The sequence below is a fragment of the Manis javanica genome, chromosome 1, assembly GCF_040802235.1.
Source record: "Manis javanica isolate MJ-LG chromosome 1, MJ_LKY, whole genome shotgun sequence".
NCBI classification, from domain to species: domain Eukaryota; kingdom Metazoa; phylum Chordata; class Mammalia; order Pholidota; family Manidae; genus Manis; species Manis javanica.
In genome coordinates, this window is record NC_133156.1 from 85,799,450 (window position 1) to 85,812,227 (window position 12,778).

The following is a 12,778-nucleotide window of genomic DNA, read 5'->3' on the forward strand; positions in this document are numbered from 1 at the left end:
ATTCCCTCCAAGGAACCTGTTTTTAGTGGTATAAATACCTTGATAAACTGTTTGGTATGTGTATTGTGCCATGTTTAAACAATAGTAAAATGTTTTTCTATCTTCCAGTGGATAGAAATTGATGGGTTAGGACTAGTAATTTTTTTTTTACTAAATACACATAGAGGGGAGTGGAGGAGAGCAGAGGGGAGAGGAGGAATGAGTCTATTGTAAAAATTCCTTCATATAACTTTTTTTCCATTGTATTCCAGTGTATATAATTGTTCTCCATCAAAGCTTGAATTATTTTCTTATGCTGAGACAGAACCATTAAAGTCTGAAAGCACTGACTGCAACACAGTCATTAATGGCTTTCTGAACGAGTGGCATCTTCTAGCTGCCTGGTATGCCAGAACTGGATGGCTCCTGGAAATAGGAGGCCTTTACAGGCTTGGGGACATAAAAGGGGTGTGGTACAGGAGGGCCTCGGAGGCTTCTTAAGAAAACAAATGAAGATACTGCACAGAGAATTGTGTGAATTTTTTCCATGTGTTGGATAAAAGCCCTTTGCCTTCCTCCCCATAGAGTACCCTAATAAACAAGTTTTCCATAGTCCACCTCACTATTTATCCTGCTAGGGAAGGTGCATCCACCCATGTATGGAGTGTGGCCTGAAGCTGGGCTGGCAGCCTGCAAAGAGGCTGCCTGGGGGACCTGCCTCTCAGTTGGGATTAAACCCATGCTGGTTTGTTTTTTGCTTGTTTGAATAGACTCTGATGCTTTTTTTTTTTTAAGGATTTTTCTATTCACTTCTGGTTTAAAAATATGTAATATGATTCCCCCACAACCTCATTCTAACCTTCTAAGACTAAATTCCAGAAACTCATACTACTAGTTCCTTGCCTGAGAGTTTTCCTACCTAATCCTGGTAACATGCTCATGTCTCTGAATTGTAGCATTAGGCTGTAATTCAGGTCCTGTAAAATACTAAAATGTTTTCACTTTCACTAGAGAGATAAAAGCTGAATTCTTTTAGAAATAATGCTGTAAAAACTAGTGTATTAAGACTAACCTTTTTTACAATCATTCTTTGAGTAAAATTTAAGCACTAGGCAAGATTCTGTAAATACAGAGATGGAAAGATTGACTTTCAGGTGCTCACCATCACGAGGGTGTTAGTGGGGGTAGATAAGAAAGTGAATGATTACACTGGGCGCTTTGACAAAAATAGACTCAAAGTGCAAAGAGAACATAGCACAGAAGCATTTAGACCAGTGAATGAAGTGGGTCAGAGATGGTACCCTGGGGGAGGGGTCAGCTGAAATGACACCCAAACTGTCCCAATTTAATATTCATGACCCCTGAAACGTCCAATTTACTATTATGACAGCTCTAGGAATAATGGATCAATATGTCCTCTTTGTAAGAGGAGAAAGAGAAGCTGAAAGAGGTTGGCTTGGATTTGTCCAGGTTGCAGGCTCTCGTCTTTTAAGTGAAAGAGTGCTGAAAATATGTTTCATTACATTAACAACAAAACGACAAAGTGACTCCAACCAAGAGTGCAACGCTTCTTCTGCAGTTCTCATATTATTCTAAATAATATACCAGTATTACCTAATAATATATATTTGAAATAATTGAGCAGTGGCTCAAGTATTCATCATCATATGAATATTAAAAGAAAGATCGACAAATGCCTAACAACTAATGACTACTGTGAGGTATCTGATGGCATTAATTTTTTCAAAGATGAGTAATAATTCCAAAATATCAAAGCATTTGCTATCTAGACACAAAGTAAATGGCCTCTCCTCATGTGGAGAGCATGAACATGAGATCTTTAATGCAATAATGAAAAATACTCATTTTGAGGAAAAATTGGAAAATCATTCTCTTTAGATTAAAGACACCACAGGTATTTCCAATTTCTAAAGAATTCCAAGTTATACAAAGGAAACACAAAACCACCTCTTCTTGACTTGTGGTACCCAATGTTTAAGAGTTAACATATTCTTGACTAGAAAAGAGGAGTAGTGAGTGACATCTTCAGAACAGAGTATGGGTACTAGCACAATTTAAGAAGCCAACTTCAAAACAATAAATAGATGAAATTATCTTTTTCATTCCCCAGTGACTGTTCAACTAGTAGAATTAGGAGATTAATCAGAGACAAATCACCTTATGCATCCTCATGTAATTAGTAAATTAAATTTCTATAACTTGATTTAAATAGTTAATTCTTTGTCAATTATTCATCAGTGAACTAAAATAAACTGAAAAAAATCTTAGACAACTGGAATTAAGGAACCATCACTCTGGGATACATTTATTTAAGTATTTAATTCTGACTGTATTTATCCAATATCTAAATAGGCTCAAGAAATGATAGTATGACCTAACTGAGTCTTTAACAATTCCAATAGCCAATGGGTCTCAACCCTAATATTTCAATTCTATCCTGGCTGAAGCTGAATCCATGTATTATGCTATAATCAAAGAACTGCTAGTTACTCTGTTCTTATCCTTTCCAGAAAAAAGAAGATATACTTGTTCTTTTGTCTCTCTTTTTTTTCTAAGCCTACTTAATGTTTTAAATATTTTTTCTGAAAATGTAAAAGCAACAAACTGGATAAGGCACACTGAGCATGGTGAACATATCACGTAACGATTGTTGTTTATCCTTTAGTGGGCTTATTGGGCACCAGCGCCTGTCCCCTGGAAGGATGGTCAGTCTACAGTCTAACGTGAGCACCTGATGAACGTTAATGTGTTTCTGCACACGAAGTTATTCTGATCTTGGTTTGGGCCAAGATCCTTTCTCCTCTTAAGCATATTGTCATATATGTATTCCTCTTTCTTCTTTTTTAAACCATGTTCACAGCAAATAATGATCTGAAACCTGTGCTGCATTCACTTTCATCTAAGAAGTGTATTTAGTGGCTTCTAAGTCAAAATACACAGACTCACAAAAATATCAAGGATAAAATTTATGTCCAGGGCATCTGTACTGTCAAGCAGATTGTGCCATACTCAAAGCATGCAGGCCCGTGGGTATGAGTGCAGACTGAAGTCCAGCCTCTTTTCCATTTGGCAAGCAAAGTCTTGAGAAGTTCTATCCATAGGAAATTCCTTTGTGTACATTGTATTCCCAGATGAGGCCTCTTTTGCTTTAGCATTGTACATGCTGATTATAGACATACAATATTATGCATCTACAGAGCTTCATTAGTTACAATGCCTATCTACCGTCTGTATGAAAGGCAATTTTCCTGTACGGGAGACTATCAATATTGTACAGTTCTGCAATGCATTTAGCATATTCTGAAGTATTCTTCCCTAATAAAACCCTAAGCATAAAAGTGAAAATTCTAGCTTTTGCTTTCATCTCCCCTGCCCTCCAATGTGCAATGGATCATGAGTTGCACCTAAAATGAGTGTAGAGATCCTCTTGTTCTACCACTTATCCCTGCCTTTAAAAGTGGCTAGGATAGTTTGAGTAAGGATATATCAGGAGAGTCATAAAAACAAAAATTCTAGAATCTTTGTTATTCATTCAGTAAGTTGCTATTAAGTGGCCATTTGGTGTGGGTGAACTTGGGGACCCACAAAGACATGCTGACATCCTACCTGAACTCAGAGGGCTTGCCAGTGATGATGGTAGAATCTGGGGCAGCAAAGACAGAGTAAGGAGCTGGCACAAGTTGCCCTCACTATATGAAGATGCTCCTTTATTATATTGACACCTTTGAATAAGTGCCTAAGGCCTTGTTTCTGACTCTTCCTAAAGAAAATGTTTGTAGCTGGTGAAATACTGAATTTGCCAAGATGTATCTTTTCATACTACTTACAAAATATTTGAGTCACTTTTTCCTTCAAAACATATTTATTGAAATATTTTAATCAAAAATTAATTCAATAATTCAAATAAAACAATATTTGTTCATTTGTGTTATAATTTATGGTCTACATTTCATATTAGTAAAAATAAGGGATTGAATGGATGTGTTGTGTTTTTGCAAATATGAATTGATAGGTGACTCCACAGAAACTTTCATTAGAACACCCCCATAAATTATTAGGGGATGAGAGCACCAACTTATATTCTAAAATGATCCCCAGTATACTAAAAACAGAGTCTTCTAAGTTAGTTTCTGGTTTGAGTAAATCTACTTTCACAATCACATGAAAATAAAAGCAATGGTTTTCCTGGACAAGTCATATATCTTTTTGTTGGCTTTTCCTTTGGTGTTTTCAGAATTTATGTAATGCTGCCTAAATAAAAATGTAATTGGCCCCATCACAAAAATCAAGCCCTAAAACAATAACTGTGGTTCAGGTGAAATTTACTTTAGAGAACGTTTATTAGAATAGATTCATTCCAATGGAGTGGTTCCAGTATTACAAGTTAACTTTTAATAAAAATAGTAACCCATTTAAGAGTCATATTCTTACCTCTGCTTATTTCATTTCCAAAGAATGAGTTAGTTATTCACAGGCTCAAACATTTAGATTATGCAAAAATTAGGAATATATAAGCTTTAATATCATTAGCATACTCTAAGTTTGATGTTTTAAATTGTAAATTCTACTTGACACCTTAAATCTCCCAGTTTATCCTAAGGGAATGCACCAGATGTCCTCCAGGATTCTTCAGTGTCTGTTGACAAGCACCAAATTCTTCCATTTGGTGGATAGACCTTCTTCAGATTGGCATACCCAAGGCATGCATGAGTTCAAATAATTAGTATTATTAGTATTATCAATCAATGAACCTAGGTTTCCCCTACTCAAAAAGAAACCTCTCCTGGGAATCAGACAGTCCTGAATTTAAATCCAAGATCCTCTCTGGGCAACTTACTAGGCATTTTTCTCTAGAAATATGTGTATGTAACAGGTGTCAGTAAATTTGAATGATTTGAAATTGTGATTTTTCTGTTTGTCACTGTAGCAGACATACTTTTCATGGACCACAAACTTAGGTATACAAAACTATTTTTTATGTTTCACCTGATGGCCCCTTCAAAAAACAGCATATCATTTCCAAGGAGACTCAGTTACTTCAGTGATTTCTAAGTTATTTTATGAATTTACTAATTTCTCCTCAAATTCACTAATTTTCCCTTGGAATAAGTCTAACCTTCAGAATATATAGAAGGCCATGTAAGTTAGAGGGACAGGTCCCTGCCATGTCTCCATTATATCTGACATCTGGTGAGATACCTAAAATCATCCTGTCCTGTTGCTGACTTCTCTGCTGTCATCCAAGTGGTGGCCTCTTCTCCATTGGGCCACCTCCCACTCCCCCATGCTTTCAGAAGTTACTGCCTTTTCCCATGACCCCTCAAGCCAATGACCTCTGCCTGAGGTGACAACAGGCCCTTCTCTGTCTGACTGGAATAATCTACAAGAACACAAAGTCCATAAGGGCTTTTGTGCACTACTGAAACTCAGTTCTACATGGATCTATTCTCTGTAAATATTTATTGAATGAATGAATGAGCAAAAGAATACAACTTCTAGTGAGATTGTCCTTAGAGAGGAAGACATTGTGCTGTCCTCAAAATGTCTTTGCACCCTGACTTGGCCACCTCCACTCTGAGCTACCAATTGATGGCATAAGCACAGGGTGAGACTGCCAGTTCCCAAATTCCAGACTGACCATGGGTCACAGGTCCCTTCTGCTCTTGATTGCAGGCCTTCGCATTACCAAGAAGAAAAAATGAGCTATGCAGACCCTGCACAATGCAGGAGAGCCCTTCTTCCCTCCACCACTCCTTCCCTCCCAAGCTCCAAAGGTCTTGACAAGTGTTAGGCAAAGGGGAAGTAACTCACTCAGCAGATGCTCTCTCCCAAAGTATTTCTGTGAAACACCTAAACTGTGGCTTTTCTGCTTTAACTTGAAATTAAAGAATTGGGAGAAGGCCACAATTAAATGCTTGAAGGTCTGTGGGGAAGTTACACATCATTTAGTAATTCAGGTATTATTTAGCCAGATGCATAAACAAAAGTGTGTTAAACCTGAGCTTCAGCTTCCCTATTGGGGAAGAAGCTGAGTAACATGAAGACAGATAAAGCTCTTGCACTCAGGAAATTTTTTTAAATTAAAGCACAGTGACTTATAACACAATATATTTTTTGTTTCTTTATGTGAAGTTTATAAGTGAAATTGGCAGAAATTCTATATTTAATAACTATATGTAAGATTAAGTAGTTAAAATATGTATGAGAATTCTTAGTAATTACATTCTGCAGGGAAAAGATATGAGAAATTATTCATGTTTATTGAAATAAATAATTGTCATTTTTACAGTTGCAATTTAATGCAGTGGATAAACTGAAAAAAAAGAAAACATTTTGAATGTTAAAGTATTTCCATAAATTTCTTTTTTTGTACTCTTGTTTTTTTCCATTTGTTGTTTATTCCTCCCTTTCTCTCTCTCTTGCTCCATTTCTCACCCTCTCCTTCACCTGACCTCATTTTTTGATCGTGAAATGTCTTCATTTGTAAATTCTGAAATAGCTTGTTCGGCTGAGAAATCAAATGACCCTTGTAAAGGCATAACTCATCTAAAACCATGAGTCTCCGAATTCAGTATCTTTTTAGTTTAGACATGATGTGAAAAGAGTCATTAGTGTGCCCCAACCATCCTGTTGTTTCCCACAAGAGTGTCAAAATACAAACATAAAGTTTAACATATTATAAAAAAAGTTACATGCAGCATGTACTTCAGCCCCACAGGTCTAGAGGTGCCAGCTGCACACAAAACCTCTTTAATCCAGCTCGTCCCAGGGGCAGCCGCTGCTCTTTCAAGGGGCCATTCATCGAGCCAGGGAGCGGGTGTGGTGGTGCATGTGTCCCAAGTCAGCAGCACCAACCAGAACTTCAGGGCAGAGCCTCAGAGATGTGCCTATCAGCCACTCCTCCAGGCAGAAGGCTCCCTCCCTCTCAGCCTCAGGGAAAGCTTCCCCAGAAATCGTCTGTGTGGAAGACTGTAGACAGTGTTACTGAAGGGCAGCTGCAAGTAAATGAAGCATTTATGGTGGAATAACTGGAGGACTTGTTTCCCCAGAGTCTGAGAGAAGAAAAACTATATTTCATCTTTTTCTCTTGCTCTTTCTCACTCTTGTCTTACCAAATAAAATATGGTTTCAATATTTTTAGGGAAAAATCATGATTTGGACATACTGGAAATGCAGTTATATTTGAAGCCTCAAGTATCTTCTCCTTGGACTAGGATGCAGAGAGAATGTTTGATATGTGTGCAACCAAAATATTTAACATGCTCTTTCCAAATCATGCTAAATAACAGGATTTTAATATGATATCAGAACAGTAAACCCGACTCACGCACTGTGAGCACACTCCCTGGAACCTCTGTCCTCTTCAAATCCTTCTTTTTTGGCAAAGAGGTCTATAGAAGGGTTCTCATATGCTTTATTCCTTCCTCTTCTTCCATCTTGTGGCATCTTCTATTTCCTCCATCATTCTGAAAACTAATAATGATAATCTGGTCATTTATCTTAGCTACTCCTGTAATCTGCGCCCAAGAAACCCTGTTTTGGAGCCAAAAAAAAATATTCTTTGTTTCTGGCTTACCTCCCTTACTTATCTCCGACCACTCCCTGGTACTGACCCTGCTCTCAGGGCTGCAGTCTGGTGCTGGGACCCCCTCTCATCCATGCTTCCAGGTCTGGAGAGAATCGGAGTGCCCAGTATGCTGTACTCAAATACACCTCCCCTTCCAACTGTCAAGCATTGCCGTCATGTACCTCTTCTTTTAAACTTTGACCCTTTCTTATTTCAGTTGGGCCACTTCTTTGCCTGACCAACAAGTTTGTAAGGAAAGTGGCCTTCGTGCTCCTGCAGTCACAGAAGGTTTGTCCCGCCAGTGAGCTGCCCTCTGCGTGTCTTGCCTTGTCTTTCTCCTAGATCCCACAGAAGCTCACTCAGAGAGCTCCCCCTGATGGTTTTGCACACTAAGAAAAACCTGAATTGGCAAAGGTAAACAAAACACAAGTTCTTGTTCAAGAATTCTGGCTACACTGTGGGCTGTTGCTGGGAGGCATGGAAAAAAATATACAGATTATATAGAGAATGCAATTTTGTTTTGAAATGGCATCTCAAAGAAACTAGCAAGGAGAGAATGTTTTCTTTAAAAGATGGAGGTAATACGTATCGCCCTTTAAGACCCCCTTATTACAGCACGTATTTTGTCACATCTTTTTTGGGCAAGGATTGTCATTTCACTAGTTGTTCCAGGGCTTTATCTTGGCAAACTGGGTCAAGAAGACTGTAAGTCTTTAAGAATAAAAAATGGTTGGGAGATGTTGTGGATGTAAGGAGGGGTGTTATGGTGGTAACCCCATCGGTGGACTATTGGAGAAGGTTGTACATATAGTAGGAAAGGAGCCAGGTCACAGGGAGAATGCAGTTTTGTATTTCCTGGTAGGAAAATTAGTCTCCAAGGGAATAGAAACCATAGAAAATGAAGACCCATAAAATCATCACTGTGGAGGCATCAGTGTGGTGGAGGGAGCTGTGAAGGGAATGGAGATGCCCCAAAATGAGATGGGGAAGGGCGGACCTGACAAGTATATATTTATCAAGGCAAGTAAGACTTTTAAAATGTCTGAGAGACCCCAAATGCCATATTGAGTTAGTGAGGTTTTCCATAGCCCTGAACATCTAAATGTTTTATTCCTGGAGATCCCCAACTGATTTTTAGCCCCACCATCACCAACTCCTGCCTGCATCTGGAGCAGTAAAAGTTCCTGCTTCAAGCAGTGAAATCCTCTGTCCTATCTACTCCGGTCCTTTGCAATTTCTTCTTTTAAAGTGTTCCACTGGGGAAGGAGTTAGCTACCTACAACTAGTGAAACCAGCTCCTTGTGTGTGTGTGTGTGTGTGTGCATGCACATGTGTGGTGGGTGGGTGTTCTACACTCACTGCACTTAGTGAAGTCTACTTCCAACATCCCCTTAAAAAAACAAAACCAAAACAGATGTGATTTTGTTCAGAGAAAGGCTTAGGGTGCAAAGCTAAAAACTCCTGTTGGGGATCTTTCGGTTTGTAATGTACTTTGGCCTTGACTGAGTGAGCTTTTTATCTCTGCCTCAGTAACCTTCGCCTTATCACTCCGCGGGAGCCAGCTGCCTTCCTTCAGGTGCCATTCTGACAGACACAACAGGCAGCCCCCTGCCTTCCTGTCACACACTTATCTTGACTTCCTCAGACTGAGGAGGTTCTCTCGGGCTATTTTCTCTGAGAGGCAGAGGGAAAGTCTGCCTCTCAATCTTCAGAGACTGAGCTGCTGTTTCCTGCAGGCAGACCCACACAGGCTGGAAGAACACACTGATTCCTTCACACTCTGCATTACATAGTGACAGACGTGGAGTCGTTCGAAAGGTGCACAACCCAATATATTTCACTACAATTATCTACTCATGAATGTAGTTGAAAGTGGATTTAGGAGGGAGGGATAGATTTAAAGCACAACCTCGGGAGTCTGCATGAATTTGACGGTTTAGACCAGTTTGTTCTGGTTACGCAGAACCACAGCAAGAAACAGACCATTCATAAAACACAGAGTGTGTTCATTGTGGCAGCATATTTTGCTTAAAATCTTTTAAATTATGCCAGGAAGAATTTGGGCATAAATCCACTTCAAACCCTAGCACTGTCTCAGGGGTGGCCAGCATAAAGATGTGTGCCCAAAATGCTGTGTGGGTTAATTTTAAAACCCTTCTTCTCTACCACATTATGATTTTATCCACTACCACCTACAAAATTCCCCCATATGCCAGTCTGATCCACACTTTCATAAGAACATAACAGAACCTCTTTCTTTTCCTAAATCCAATCTAGAGTCATTACTTACACATCAGCTTACATTCTCCCAATTCACATCCTTGCATGCCACAAAAGAAGATGCTGAATTCTTGACATTCTCTTTTTATAAGGTCACCAATTCAGGCAATATACCACAATTTTTGAAATAGACCATTGTCTTGGGTTGTGTAAGAGGTCAAGGAAAAGGATTATTAATTGACAAATGTCTGTTACATAAAATAATAATGGAGACTTCTAATATTTATTGCACTTACTGTGCACCAGCACTCAAGGAAGATCTCACATATTTATCTCATTTAATTCTTGTAAGTGGCCTGTGAGATGACAGCAGTATTTTCTCCCATGATGAAGAAACTAAAACACGGCAGGTTTAAGTATCCCGTTATTGTAGAATGGATCCAGACCACCAATCCTTACACTCTGAGCTCATGTTCTCAATCACTATGCTTATGTGACAATCTTCCATTCATTCTTTAAACATTCTGCTTTCTCTACTCTACTAAGCTTATTCAGACTCTGAGAAAAAGAAAAGAACAAAAACTGTATCATTGCTTTTCATTTCAAAGTTTATTTTCAAAATTAGTTTGTAACTTTAAATTTGTACATTTTTTTCTTGAAATCTGCATTTGTAAACTAGCATCCATAAAAGTCTAGTCCACAGACCCCTCTCATAGAGTTTGGATATTTTACGGTGTACCTCAGAGCAGAAGAATGCTTTTCAATGGAAATCTAAAATGCTAAGACATATATATCGTTCATTCACCAATACTAAAGACTGAGGAGATGAAACGATTCTTTTTTTAAGGTTGGGCATGGCATAAAGCAGATTAAACCAATTAGCTGTGACTTCTTGCCCAGAACACTGAGTGGGCCCCCTGTAAGTCAGATACATCAGGACAGCCGTGTCAAAGGGCAGTTGTCACTGTTAGATACATGCAAGGCCGTTTCCACATGCAGCGAAACAAGACATGTCTGTTCTCAGGGACGACAGTGGCCTGATTCCTTCCTATTCCCGTGGGACTGCTCTGCAGATTTCCTACTTATCTTTCAAAGTCCTAGAAATACACCACAATAACTGCAGCCTGTCAGGGACTGTTTTTGCAGCTTGAATCCAGTAACCAAAGACATCTGCCCCTTGCTGTTCGGTTTCCTGGTCTCTCAGCCATCGTCAAGGTGTTTTGCATGAGAAGAAGATAAAAGCATCTCCAAACCTTTGTTTCATTGCTGTTTGCTGATAGAACCTCAATTTCACTCGGTAACACTCCTCAATTAAGACAGATTCCTCACTTTGGTGTCTATCCTGAAAATACTCTGCTTTGCCTGAGACAGAACTAAGGATGGACGGCTGGAGTGTGGTCAACTTCTGGCCAACAGAATGCAATAGACTAAGCCCTAGTAAGGAAGAGAGACACAGCCTATACTGTGTGAAATGAGGAGATGTCACACACACACATACACACACACACATTTGGCACTCTGGAAGCCCTAAGAAAGAAGAAGACACAAGGTCTGCCAAGGAAAACTGTTGTACAAAGTTCAGGAAAGCAGCACAGAGGTGTGACATTAGACCTGGACCTTGAAGGTTGAGTGGGGAGAAGCAGGGGCAACAAATGCAAAGTCACCAAATGCAGAGATATTAGGTGAAGAGGGAGAGCTAATACGGCTTGAGGAGTGGAGCCCTAGGGCAAGTGACAGGGAAGTAAGCTGCACAGGGGATGGCACCTGGATTTGAGAACGTCTCAAATGCCCTCCTTAGGGACATGGACTTCTCTTTAAGCCATTGAAGACTTTTAATCAAAGTGCCTTAGAACACAGGTTTCACTGCAACAATAAAGGCTAAAATAATAGTGTCTCAAACAATGTGGAAGTCTATTCCTCCCTCACATGAAGAGCTGAGAATCAGCCATCTGGTGCTGCTAGGCAGCGCCATGCCTTTGGAGCCCAGGCCTACCTTGTTGCTCTGCCATCTTAACCAGGTGCCCTAAATGGTTGACCAGTGCCCACCACCACACCTGCATTCTAGTCGGTGGGAAAAGGAGAAAGGGACAGACATGGACATAGTTCTTTCCTCTTCAAGATCTTAAACCAGAATATGCACCCATCAGTCACCTCCAGATGCCCTTGGACAAAGGCTCCTCCCATGGGTTCACCTGGCCTCAAGAGAAGCAGGGTAACGTATGCTTCCGAAGTTATCGTGACTATGTTTGAGAAAAGTACTTTTAAAAAGTGAATAGAGTGTCTGGAGGAACAGGGGAGGTCAATTAAGAGCATTAAGCAGCAGGCTGAAGAGCTGAATTAAAGCAGTGACTGTGGAAGAGCAACGTGGAAGACAGTGTTGCAGACCCTACATCAGAAAGACTCCACATCCCACAGCTGGCATACCCAATATGGAGGCAAGTATCGCCAAAAGCATGGCTTCGGCCTGCTTTACTAAACTGCTGCCCGGAGCCGCAGCCTGGGAACAGCCACCTCAGGCAGTCCTGTTTTGTGATGTGATCTGGACCGAGTCTCTCTTTTTGGCCACTGTACACCAGTGCTGCCCGACTTGCTCAGCATCGCAGTGTCCTCCTGAGCCCAGAGCAGTACCCGGACTCGGGCCTGCCCGATGAGCATGGTGGACAGAGGTGGTAATCCGTAGTAGAATCTTTCTGTGCCACTGCCTTGGGGCACTTAGCTCTATAGAGTGATTCTGGCTGAACTGTTACCAGCATTTTTACTTTCATACTAGCTGATACAATACACTTGAATTATGAACTCGTTAAGCCATTTGTTTATGTTCTTCAGTGTACAGAGGGAAAAGCGTATAACCTTCTTCCAGCTGTCTGATCACTCCCAAGATCTAAATTAAGCACGGACAGTCATATTTCACTGCTAATATTATTTGGCTACAAATCAAGAGTTCTTCCCCCCTCCATGTGTGTGTATGAAAATAAGATTTTAGAGCATAGT